The sequence below is a fragment of the Plectropomus leopardus genome, chromosome 16, assembly GCF_026936395.1.
Source record: "Plectropomus leopardus strain MGB_pleo_1.0 chromosome 16, ASM2693639v1, whole genome shotgun sequence".
Taxonomy (NCBI): domain Eukaryota; kingdom Metazoa; phylum Chordata; class Actinopteri; order Perciformes; family Serranidae; genus Plectropomus; species Plectropomus leopardus.
Window position 1 is genome coordinate 23,486,517 of NC_142191.1, and position 13,316 is coordinate 23,499,832.

At 37.7% G+C, this 13,316-nt stretch overlaps 1 protein-coding gene across 4 annotated transcripts in view; it reads left to right on the forward strand.

Moving 5' to 3' along the window:
• Positions 1–13,316, forward strand: part of ncoa1 (nuclear receptor coactivator 1) — a 71,940-nt gene that overhangs the window by 13,635 nt on the left and 44,989 nt on the right. For 3 of the 4 annotated variants that reach the window (XM_042504031.2, XM_042504034.2, XM_088089173.1), the window contains exon 2: positions 7,046–7,275. The gene's annotated coding sequence lies outside the window, so the exon portion shown is untranslated. The remainder of the gene's footprint in view (positions 1–7,045; positions 7,276–13,316) is intronic. The other variant, XM_042504033.2, reaches the window with a different exon arrangement.

A 13,316-nucleotide genomic window follows, 5' to 3' on the forward strand; every position in this document is an offset into this window, starting at 1 on the left:
ATGATTTTAATACATAGTCTACGTCTCAGTCCTGGAAACGATGTTATTTTGTACCTTAACCTTCTGTTATAGTTTCAGTCTTTATTTAGATTGAATAACTATATGGAGAAAGTGAGAAAAGAACACCCGTGATGAATCTGGTTAAGCATGAAATTGACTGAAATAGTCCCTTTGCTATTGAAGTGCATTTTCTCTTAACCTGTTATATTATATATATATAGATTGGTTGAAAGAGGTGAAACAGGCTTTTATAAGGTGGAGTCAGCTCCCCATTATCGTATTCTCAGTTATGGGGTTTGACATGAAAGGTTCAGGGGGTTCTAAGGATTAGGATAAAGAGGATGCAACATTTTTGTGTTCATATTTTTATGTTAAAAAACAAAGCAGCAATGCAGCATTACAATATATTTGATCAAACAGCCAGTGCTTGACAGGTCAGGCATCTGTCAGAAGTTATCCTTTCACATTACACTAAAGGCTGAATACTAAACAGTATTATTTATTATTATGATCGCAGTGCTAATTATTGACCCCATCAGCAGATTAATTGTCTGTAAAATATCAGAAAATTGTTCAAAAAGAATGCCCATCAAAATTTTCAGAGACCAAGGTGACTTTTTAAAATGGCTTGTTGTCAGACCTACAGTCAAAATGTTTATTTTACTTTTAAATATGATAAAGAAAGGCATGAAATCATCATGTTTTAAAAGCTGGAACCTGTAAATATTTGGCAGTATTGTTTGCAAAATGTTAAATTGATTGTCCAAGTAGTTGCAGATTTATTTTTTTTTGTTGATGAATTAATTGAAAAATTATTTAATGCTTTAAGTAATTATATTTAGTAATTGATGTGAATAGACTAAGTCCAGTTGCACATAGAAGAATAATAATCATTTTAGATTTTAACCCAGACACAGTAATAAAGCACCAGTATCTGACTGATACTACGTATTGGCCAAAACTTAAGTTTAGGTTGTAGAAAGTACACACAAAGTTGTTTTAATAGGTGAGGGAAATTCCAAGATACTTAATGTTCTGCATACAGGAAATTTGCACTTTTGAAATGTGTTGGACTGTGGCAACCCAACCAGGTTAGGTTGAAAAATGAAATTGATAAGCAGCCCATGAACAGCACTGCTAAAAGACAGATGACTGTGGTAACAGGTTTGTTTTTCAGAGGGACAGTGCTGAGCATGTTTGTGTGCTTACTTTGTTTTTTGAAAATGTTTGCTGAACATCCAGTGTCAAGTGCCACGTTTAAACAAACAAATGTTTAAAGATAAGACAGGGTCCATTGAATTTCTCGTGCAAAGCAAACCGCTGGTATCACAGCACACATAAAAACTGCAATCATTGACCAATTCAACTAGTAATACGCTGCAATTATCCAAGACATGATTGAGAGCTGCTGTCACATTTAAAGAATGCCACCTAAAGCATGGCAGCACTTCAAGAAGCTGGAACAGGATGAACGTGTTATTTGCTGGTGACACAACCGGTGTCACATCAAACCAAATTATGCATTTACCAATAATATGGGGTCGATAAGGTCGTTATCTCAGGATGTTACGGTTAATTAAATTAAGGACCGTTGTTGTTAACATTAGTTTAGTTACAAATTGTTAGTTGATGTCTTCTGGTGCAAACAGTCACCACAGGATGTGATTGTTAACAGGTTAAATATTAAAGTGTTCAAATTGTATGCTATGACAAATAGCAAATTTACAAAGAAATATTGTCTTAATTTCTGTCTTTCAGATTTTACTAAAAGTCTTGACTAGAAGGTCAAGAAAACATGTCCAGCCTTGATCTGTGAGGATATCTGCTTACATGAATATTGCTATTTATAGACAACCCCTAAACTTTTTTCTCTCCTCAAGGTCATTTAGTTGGTATTCAAAATCATACAATCATTCAAAATCATACAGATGCAATACATCACAGATACATTCCACAGTCTGTTCACCCTGCTGCCATCTGGGAAAAGATACAAAACTGACTACAGAGCAGCTTCTTTTCCCAGGCTGTGAGAATCAAAATCTCCTCCGCCAAAAGATGGAGCAGGATTTAGGGACAACTTTTAATTTCACTTTTTAAACTATGTTTAAAAATGACAAATAAAGCTACCTTGCCTGTAGGTGAGACATTAAATAAAAATGTGTGAAGTCACACTAATGAAGTCGAGGTACATGGATTTGCCCCAAGTTCACAGGTAGGAACTCTGACTCTGAGGGGCGTTCCATTGTACTTTTTCTTGATGGAAGTAGGAATATCCGTCTCTGAATGGAACGCAGCATAAATTGTTCCTTTATAGACCTGCCAGCTTGACTATGGTCTCTTCATCTTATTACTTTTACAAATGTTTTGAGTTTATTTATTTCCTGATAATGTTCCCTCAGTGATTCTCTCTCTTCTTGTAATCCCTCTGGCTTAGTATATTTATTTACAGTTTAACAAGTGGCCTACTCCTGTTGAATGAGAGATGAAGCATCACCATCTGTGGAGTAAAGAGAGCATATTAGGATAAACACATGAGCAGAAGTGTATTTAAAAAAGCTTATTATATGCAGTTGTGCAAGGTTAAAGCTACCTTGCCTGTAGGTGAGACATAAAATAAAAGTGTAATAAAAAAACATAAAAAATAGTTAAAAATTGCAAATAAAAAAATAATGTATATATAATCTGGGGTCATTATTACAACACTGCAGTATCAACAATGTCCATTTTTTCTATATAGGATGAAAAAAGGTTTCCATACCCATAATATATAGGAGAATTTTCTCTAAAGTCAGATGTGTATAATGTCTTTAATCCATAGCTTAAAGTTTTCCCATACAGAAGTTAAACAAGTGAAAGGTAGCAGTCCACTGCTGTGCTTCTGCAGCTTGCTTTCATATACTTGTAATCAGTAACAATATATATAGTACAGTGCGTAAAATGTTTATAATAAAGGGAGGATCTCTGTCTTGAAAATGTGCGGTCTGATGTGATCAGAAATCAACAAGTGATCTAATGGGTGTGTATGTTGGCAGTGTGTCATTGTTACATAATAAGGTGAGAGAGAACTGACAAATGTATTATGGGTGCAGTAATGTGATACACTGACTCTGCAATGCATAAAGTGCTATTAGCTTATAATTAAGAAAAGACCAGAAGTCCAAATTTGAACTCTCCCTTTGACCTTCTTCTGGCTTATAATGTGTTTGTATAAGCTGCCTGACCTTTCCACATCTGCACCATTTGTTAAGCAGTCCTTGTACTTATTTACAAGCACTGATAGATGAGGCATAAAGACTGTTGCACTGTTCCAAAACAAGCCAGTGTTAGCTGTGCTACCGAAGCCGGGAGATTGTGTCTGGAATAAACTCAGTGAAGGACGGATGGAGCCTCTTCTGACACAAGAAAGAAATCAAGGACAAGCAGGCTGTGTTATCTTTGATAAAACTGTATGGTTGAATTCCAAAGTGCGTGTATAGCGGCAGGTTTTCCTTGGCAATTTAGCCTCTGTTTAAAGTAGGCCAAAGTGTACCGTGGAACCTTAATAAATGCATGTGTCTTTGCTGGCAGCGAATTAAATAAGATTGTGTGTGTGTGTGTGTGTGTGTGTGTGTGTGTGTGTGTGTGTGTGTGTGTGTGTGTATATATATATATGTTCCTTCAAAGACAAAGACTCGTTACTTTTAAACAGGTTGCTTGTGATCAGTGTTGAAGGCAAAGTAGACATGGAGGTAAAAGGCCCCAATTATGAATTTCCAGATAGATATACAGAATAAACATGGTGGCAGGGTCTTGTCAGTCGACACTCTGCTTTTCCTGAGCACACCTCCACATCTGGCGCAAATCCCATCCTTATCATCCTTATATGATACTCATGAAGGGATGGGTTGCCTACTTTGTCTCCCTGGCAAATGAAATGTCAGCATGGCATGCCACCATTATCTCAGTTCTCTGGGTGTTTCTGAGATATTTTTGATTTATCAGGTAACCACAATGAAGAGGACCAATTTAGGGTTATGTTTGATATCTGTTAAGTTTTGCTTTTTCTGGAAATCATTCACTCTCCATTGTGCTCTTGTGCCTTTTTTTCTTCCTTTTATTCTACTTTAAGTTTTAATTTCATCTGTATAGGAACCACAGGAAACTATTAAAGCCAGAGTGCTTTGTGAATTTTCTCCTAGTGAAGCAAATTGTGCTACAGGTTCTAATTGCATTTCCGACTTCCGACTTTGAATCAGGTCGGTTACAGGTGAACGCAATATCGCACAGTAAAGGGGTTTCTTTAAATTTGGCACAAATGTCCACTTGGATTCAAGAATGAGCCGATTAGGTTTTGGTTTTCAAAGGCAGGGTTACAAATCAGCACCAGCCACATGCTGGTGATTTATGCAAATAGATTCTAGATTTGCCTTAGTCACCTGCCAATAAAAAAACCCAATGCTTATCTGTTTGGTGGTCATAGGTCAAAGGTAACTGTGACCTCACCAAACACATTTTTGGTAACTTGAGAATTCCTAAGCTAATTATGATAAAATTTTACACAAATGTTTAAAAGAATAAATTTATAAAGTGATGACATTTTATATTCTAAAAATCAAAGGTCAACTTTCCAACTTAACTTAACCACGGCTTCACTTTTCATCATAATTTTCTACAGAAACACCCTCTAGCCATTATTCAATGCCGTAACTCAGAAACAGAAGGGGAGACATTTAGTTCCATACTCTATTGATGACAATAATGTTGAAACTGTACCGATTGTATAGGTCTCGTGCTGCTGAGTTGAAGATATGTGTAAAGCATTTTTCCTCTTTCTTTTTTAGAATATATATAGCTTCTTTGCAGAAACATCAAATCTGATGCATGGTCTGCCATCATGGCTGCATATGAGTCTGGACAGACATCGATGTAAACTGTAACTGTCACTTGATCACTTTATTGGGAAACAATAAAAGAAAACTTTCCTAGACAGTTAATGTACCTATGGGGACAAATTTGCATTTTTGCACAATGTTATCGACATAGTTATAATTTAGTTAATACAACATATACAAAATGGTTACTGTCAGTAAGTGTAAAAGTGTAAAAGAAGATAGCTTGCTACATCAGCTCTGTGATGTCACAGCAGTCCTGTAAACCGCGACATGAGTAGTTACACTATATGTCCATCTGCTGCAGTTTACAGCCTGTCATGACTCAGGTGTCTCTCAGCTCCGGGTGTCTAGTTGGATTGGTTAAATCTGTGAGAGGGGCAGACTGGAAAAAAGGACTGTGCACACGGATTTGTGCTGTGCTTGACGAGGCGTTGTGATTATGAGAGGTGAAGCCACATAAGTTGACAGAACATTGTGCAGATTTTACTGTGTTCAGTATATACTTACCTGCTGGGTGGCTAACTGTGCAGCTGTCTGCGGATATCAGGCTGATGACTTGTCAAGAAACATGAACATCAGGAGCAGATGAATCAGTGTGCAGACTTCTGCTCTGCATGTGCTGAAACTGATTATTAATGGTGTCTTAGTCAAAGCATCTAGATGTATGCATATATTTTTTTAACATGCATTAGATGACAGCCTGCAAGTGGTGTATTATTGCACATGATGTCCTTTATAATGTTTCTGGCATGTCTTAGTCTTACTGCATTTTGCAGGGAAAAATTCTTAAAAATTAACAACAACTTTGAGAATGAAATCCTGCTCTTTGTGACGATGATAATGAGAAGTCAAATACAAAGTACCCTGGTCAGCTCCCGCAATCATGGGCGTCGCAGGATCACCACAATTAACTCAATAAACGGTGTCCAGTGTTCTGAAGTAGTTACATTTTGTTGTGTGTTTTGAAATGATTTATAAAATGAAGGTATCAGTATTTCCCACAGAATTGTAAATTCTGTGTGTTTGTGTGTGTTTTGTCCTCTTTAAATTCTGATTTTTTTTTGCAGGGCTGTGAACACAGCTAAGCCAAAACTCTTCATGAGTTTATTTTTACTCAGGAACGCTTTGTGGAGTTTGAGTCGTGGTGTGGATTAATGATTTATCCATCCGGTCAGAGATGATCAGATCAGATCAGATCAATGGATGAGCAGCAGCAGCTGCAGCGGTGTTTGAATGCAAACTTTTAGACCCAGCGCAATGAACAGTTAATATTGACCGTCACTATGCCTGCTGCTCTGCCTCTGCCCAGAGTGTGGTGCAAGGAATAACCGAACAGTGTATGTATATTACAACATGAATGGTCCAGCCCAAAAAAATAGAAAATCCATACATGGCGGTAGATATTGTTGTGGCGAGCCACCACAAATAAGTGAACGTGTGGAAAAGCCTGTAAGTATTGTCAGTGTAAAAGATTTAAAAATTTGCCTGCTTTGTGCTGCAGGAAAAGGTCTCACTCTTGGTTAGCTCCAGGGGGCCCTCATGTGTTATGGTGCTGCTTATGATATCAATTTTTTTCTTCATATTTCTAAACATGATAAATATGATCTAGACCTCAGTGGTATGTAATATTTCATACCGTCATACTTTACTGAGCTTCAACGGGTTATACGGTATATGACAGTATAAGTGTGATACTGTTGGTGGCCGCTGGCTGTTTGCAGTCCTGTTACCTATCCCACTTACCATTAGCTGTCATGATATTTTTAAGCTCAACTGCATGTTCCATCAGTAGAGACCTGAGACTGATCTCTGGTGGTGCATGTTGTGCACTACATACAAAGAGGAGTGCCTGTTTTTATGACAGTATTAAAAAACATACCTTTGGGATTTCTAAATACTCTGGTATGCCGTAATACTGTGAGACCGCCCAAGCCTAATGGGAACAGTTTTTACTGTCACTTTTACAGGAAACTTTAACTACTGGAAGTACAGCATCATTTAATCTGCAACATGATTCAACACGTTCAATCAAAAAGAGATGCTATTCCAGTACTATGTTTGTTGATAACTCCCATGACAAATAAACTTGTGTCAATACAGAGTAGTGTCAGATTTTTTAAAAAAAAATCAACTGTATCACTTATTAAAATTGTACATTGTCTCTTTTCTCCCAGCCAGAGGCCAACAGGCTTCTCCCTGCACCTGGGATGGTGCCATGTGACAGAGCGGCTGTGGAGCCATAACCAAGCCACCACCACTGCTCCATCACCTTGACTCCAAGCTGTTTGCCCACCACTGATCTCACTCCCCCCAGTCTCCCCAGCCTTCCTTTATCTTTGCTCTGAGCCCTGGACAAGGCCAACCACAGCCAACACATGACTCACCCACTGGAGCCCTAGATCAAGTAAGTAAAGTATGGCTGCAATATGTCTTTAAAGCCAAAGGTGAATACAGTGTTGTAGCTCACGGATTAGTGTATGTTTTTGGTCCTTGTCTTTTAGAATATTTATAGAATATTTATGTATTGTTTTAGTGTGTGTACCAAGCTTCTAACTAATGCCTTGGGCCATGTTTGTGGGATGGCAGCAGTAGAGGTGAGCAGAGGTCAATATTTAATATTTAGAGAAGTAAAGCAAGATACAGGAGCTGGTTATTTTGTTGCATTGAGCTGAAAATGAGCCATGGATGTAATATGCACACATGAGCCTGGATCGGTTTTGTGCTTGTTTCGTGAAATAAAATACCATTCTGTTGACCACTTTTTCAAATAATCATGTAGTCTGCAGATAATGTGAATGTGTAAAATAGCAGGTAACATTATCAGATTGATTGTTATTCAAGACCTATGATCCCAACTCCTAAAAGAAAAATTAATGTACAGTGAAATACAAGAGAGAAGAGCAGTAAATCCTCACATTTGTGATGCTTGAACCAACAAATATTTGGTATTTTAATGACAAAAGAGTGTATTATAAAAGTTGAACATACATTTTTTGTTGATCAACTAAGTTAATTGCTTAATTGTTTCAGCAACAGTTACATATAGCCAACCGTACACTGTTGCGTAGTGCATCCATCACTATGAATTGGAGATTATAATAAATACCTGGTATGCAGAGGTGGCGTCCAGACTTCTGCACATTTTTCTACATTTTATTGTATTATAAATCTAATTTGAAATTTCTTTTATTTGCCCTCAGTCTTTGCAAATATTTCCCTAATGACTTTAGTAGTGCCACAAAATGCCATTCATTTCTTATTAATTTAAATGGGGTAAATACAATCTTTAGTTTTATCAATTTTTTGGTTTATTGTTGCCCATTATTTTGGCCCTATTATACAGGATAGGATCTTGATGAGAGTGGCATTGTAGGAAAGATGTTAGAGACTTAGTATACAGTGCGACTAAGTTTATATTTTCTTCAGCTTGAAAACATGGTGGAATGGTTAACGTTTGCTGCATCATAATCATTCTCACAGCGGGCGTGGGAAGTGGATCGCTAACGGAATGTGATTTTGCATCTTTCCAGCTTACAGTGGACACTGAGCACACTTCACCCGACCACTTTAGCTCAGGATCACCCATGGCTCGAGTGGAAGTTGATTAAGGCATTGAGAGTGCAACGATATAAGATTAATAATACAACAACGATATAAAATTAATAATAAAAAATAATAAATCGAAATGGCCTCTATGTTTACAGCTGACGTTAATGACGTTAATCACCAAGACGGAAATGAGTCTAAAACAGTACAGAAACAGCAGCGGCTGTTGCTTTGGCTGGAGGGAACACTTAGTGTGGAACGTTAATCAGCGTTTATCAAAATGTGGCCTAAGTGAAAGACAAACTGTAATGACCGACGTTAAGTGTGATGCAGTGTTGGTGTCGTGAAAATATGTTTTCTTGAGCTTAAGTGGTGACGCAGAGATGTTTGTGTGATGAGTGGCGATTCGTGGGACAGCCTTATATTTCTTTTGATTTTGCAAAATAATGCTCCTTGCTTCTCTTGGTTTGGAATGTTGCACTCGCTCTTTGACTGGTTGATTCCTGTATTTTGTCTCTGTTAAAGAAGTGTGCTCTAAAGATTGGCCGCTAAAACCCATTCACTGTGACATGATGCCATTGCCTATTCTTAACGCTCTGTGTTGTTTTTTTTTTTTTAAACATTTATTACTTTATTAATCTCTTGACTGTAGGTCTCACACCAGTTTACAGACAAAAATCACATTGGTCTAGGAAAAATTACAAAAAAGCAAAAACAAATAGACCATTTTAAGTGTGACACCATAGCCCCTTCAATAGGGCCCCTCTGCGTCTCCCACCGGGATGTTTCCCTCCCATACATGAGTGACCACATCTAACAGAGCAAACTTTGACCTGAGTACTGAGCAGCACAGCTCTAGTGAAACGGCCCATAAGGCAATTTATACATATTTTCAGCATCCCCCTTAATTGCCCATTCAGATGCTTACAGCATGCTTACTTCTCGAAGTACTATGTAACAGACCATCTTTGTGATAATTGTTCATCCTGAGTCGCAGTTTCGCGGTTATCCACTCCTTACAGTTCACAGCCTTCAGTCTTTGAGTCCTTTGGTGGAGTTATGTTTGTTAAGATCTACAGTGAAAAGACGATAAGGGTTTTAACACTTTCAATCATGACGATGTAAAAATGATTTCCATCCTGGGTGGAAATAACCTGGAAGTAAAAAAGGGTTTTCATTAAGGATTCAAAACAAAATGCAAAATTGGCAGACATTATAGCTGTCAAATTAAAGACTTAATCTGTCTGTCAATTTAATTTTGGAGAATGCCAGTTAGTTCAGGCTGAACTGATAGTTAAGAAAGAGAAAAAGATGGAAGATAATATCTCTCTCTCTCTCTCTCATCTCTTTCACCAGCCTTTATGATCTATTTCCCTGTTCTGTGTACTCAGAGACTTGAGGCCCCAAACTGGCTGGCTGCATGGCTCTGAACATCTCAGCATGTCTGACTGCCCCCCCACCCCCCCGTGGCGTTTCACGAGTTGAAATGAGGACACACACCCCCACGCTCACACTTAAAATTACACAGAGACCAGTGGAGTTCAATAAATGATGAATATTCATGTGGAATTATCAGTCTGGCAGGGAACGTGTGTGAGATTGAAAATGCTCTGTGAAAAATTAGGGGAGCAATGACACACATACACACACAAACAGGCACTTAGAGGCAGATATACAGATGACTTAATGCATTCGTGTTATTTTATTTAAAAAAAAAGTTTTACTGATTTATTTTTAGATAGATTTTCTCTCTATTTTTAAGATTAAGAAATACATTTTTTTTGTGGTCTCAGAAGACAAAGAAGGGACAATTCACCTTCTACGGACTCTAGCATTTATCGCTTAATATTCATGTTATAGCAAAATTTCACATTTTCCTTGTGTCTTATCCTAGATCTCACTTTTATGCTCCCGTGATTATACACATTAGAATAGTGGCAGCAGTCCACTGGCTGTAACGCTCCACTACGTACGCTATGTATCTATACACTAAGGACTCTGGCTCTCTGTGTGTGGAGCTGTGTGCAGTCCAAGGTTATTTCTTACTCTTAGTAAACATCCTGGATCTGGGTGTACACAGATGGCGGGAAACAATGGACTGGAGCCTAACAGGGTTTTCAGTTTAGAAGCAGGGACACCAGTGTTTTCATGTTAACAAAGCATACATACATCCTCTCTGACCACTTTCCACTGTGTTCTGTAGTGATTTTTTCTTTTTTAACATTTTCAATATTGCCATTGTTTCCCGTTAATGTTGAAGAATGCAAATCTTTTAGAGGCCTTAAACTTGTTAGAGATAGAAGTAATCTTTTACAGAGAAGACTGTTTTGAGCAAAAATTATAATTCAAAGAATTTTAGTCAGGAGCAGTCTTTATAATTGATTTGGAATTTTGAATGCAAAAAAGCAAACGTTTTAGCTTTTTAAATGTAAATAATCTTTTTTGTCATCTTTTTACTTGAGTTTTCAGGGATAGTAAATTAGTATTTGCTTTTCTCTTTGTCACTGTTTTTGCAGGTGGACTTACAAATCAGTCTGCTACGAGTGTATTAATACAAAACACTAACATATCCCTTTTGAGTTGAGGCAGATGTGGAACAATTAAAGTGATTGACAGCAGTTTGAAATACTGGTGATGTGAGTGATTAGCTGTCGGTACAGCACTGGGCCAGATAAATTAAGTGAGAAGTGTGAGGTTCTACGCATAGGAAGTGCTTTCAAAATGATCCATGTTGGATTTTGAGGTTATTGTTTTTGGTCTTATAGTTTTATAATTGGTTTATTTTGCTTTTTGTTGTGTGTTTGTCTCGTAACACCACTGCTGGATCATATAGGGGAAACACCAGATTATGACTAACTCTGACCTCATGTGGAAGCCAGATGCAGGCAGGTTTCCACAACAGAAGAAATCTCATCAGGACACGACTGCTGCTCCGTTAAACCTGCTGTCAGGGCTGTGGTGAAGCTGCATTCAATAATGAAAGTGTCACCTGCCAATCTGTGAATACTCTCACTTTCACAAAGCACACATATGAACACAGTCCAGGAGTTCAGTAGGTGCACTCGACTGAAGCTGTATACATTGTCTTGGTCATGTCCTATATTCAAAGAGGGTGGGCCGTAGCAACAGTGACTGAGCAGCTTCTCATGGGCTGTACCAACTCATTGCAGCAGAGAGGGGTGGTCACGCTGTGTGTGCATGAACAGAATGTTGATCTAATGCAGATAATAATTCAGCTTTTGTTAATTATGTTAATGTTCTTTATTTGCGAGTACAGCAATAAATATCAGTTTAAAAAAAATCCAACCATAACAGAGATGAAAGGGACATAGAAGTCATAATATCTTGCATGACAATGACTCCAAAATAAACATCTCAAAATGGTTTCCGTATTTATGTCTTTAAAAAAAAAATCTTTTTTTATTTTTTACGCTGATGCCACAGTAATATACTGTGTTAACTATGGATTTACTTCAGTATACTAATTTCAAGATAAACTGGGGAATGAAAATGAATGGTTATCAAGGTTTTTATGTTGTTTTTTTAATTACAAAGTACCTTCCAGACTTTAAAAAAAAACAAACTACAGAAACACATGGACCTATGACATAAAAATGAAGAACATCAGAGCAGTTGTATAAAACAGCACTGAGCCCATACATAAAATTATGAAGGTGCAAGTGCAACGAAAAAACTTTCTTGCTTATAAATACGTAAAATGCAACCGGATTAGGAATCTTTCCTTTATTTTATTCATTTTTTAAAAGACTTTTGGCGCATACTTTAATTTAAAAAAGGTTTTAAGTTTTTATAATTAAGAGAAAAAAAAAACAAAAAAAACTTTTTCTTTCCCTAAGTCTTTGTAACTGATAGTAATTGTGTGATGCTGTATTCTGTGATATTTTTTTGACTATACTTTGACCATGAAAATCTCATACTGTCTATAACAGTCTTATACCCTCTTAACTCCTCATGACATTCCTGGAAAATTCTGAACATTTGTGTGCCATACCAAAGGCTGAGAAAGTCCAGTTTGAGTCAAAATCAAGGTTTTTCTGGACATTTTACCAAACAAGTTGCACAGATTTACAGTACATAAAAAACAATATATGAACTCTGAGAAGTGGAGCTGTAGAAATCAACCTATGACATTTCATGCCAAAATCATATAAAGCCTATATAAGGAAAATGAAAAGTAGTGGAAGCTTGTATGTACATTAGGTGGACTAATAAGGATCTTTTTTTCCCCCATTTACTCCTTCCTGCCTCTCCTGGTAATCCACATCCTTCACTCCCTGCTCTGTACCTGGTGGTCTCTTCCTCACTCCCCCGCTGCAAGCCATACATTGCCACTGTTGAGCGCGTGTGTATGCATGTGTGCATACGATCAGTATAGCTTGTGGAATGAGAAACCAGAGGAGGAGAAAGCTTTGAGAGAAAAAAGACAAACCTAAAGATATTGAGACGGCAGGCGGTTGTTATGGAGAGCCCGTGGAGGCATTGGGCTGTATTTCTCAGCGGTCTGGCTCAGCTGCGCTGTCGCTGCTGCTTTTTCTTTTTCCTCTTTGGCGACTGAAGGCTCGATCCTCCACGGTACGTCACACAGAAAGGGGGGGTGAGGTCAGAAGGTGCAGGAGGCTGACCTGGTCTACAGGTGGATTAGATCTGTTTTCCTTTTGCATATTTCTTTTTTCTTTCCTTTTTTGCTTGGCTCGGTATGTATGAAAATATGACTGAGGCTATGCCCACACTGCAGCCGAAACAATTTCAAATTAGCAACATGTAACATTGATGGGATGCTGTAATAAGTGCAAGCTGTGAAAGCTGTCATCTGTCTTTATAGTACAGCTGTGGGTTACGTATACGCTGTTTAAGCGCTCATTGAAAGGGATCAGCTAA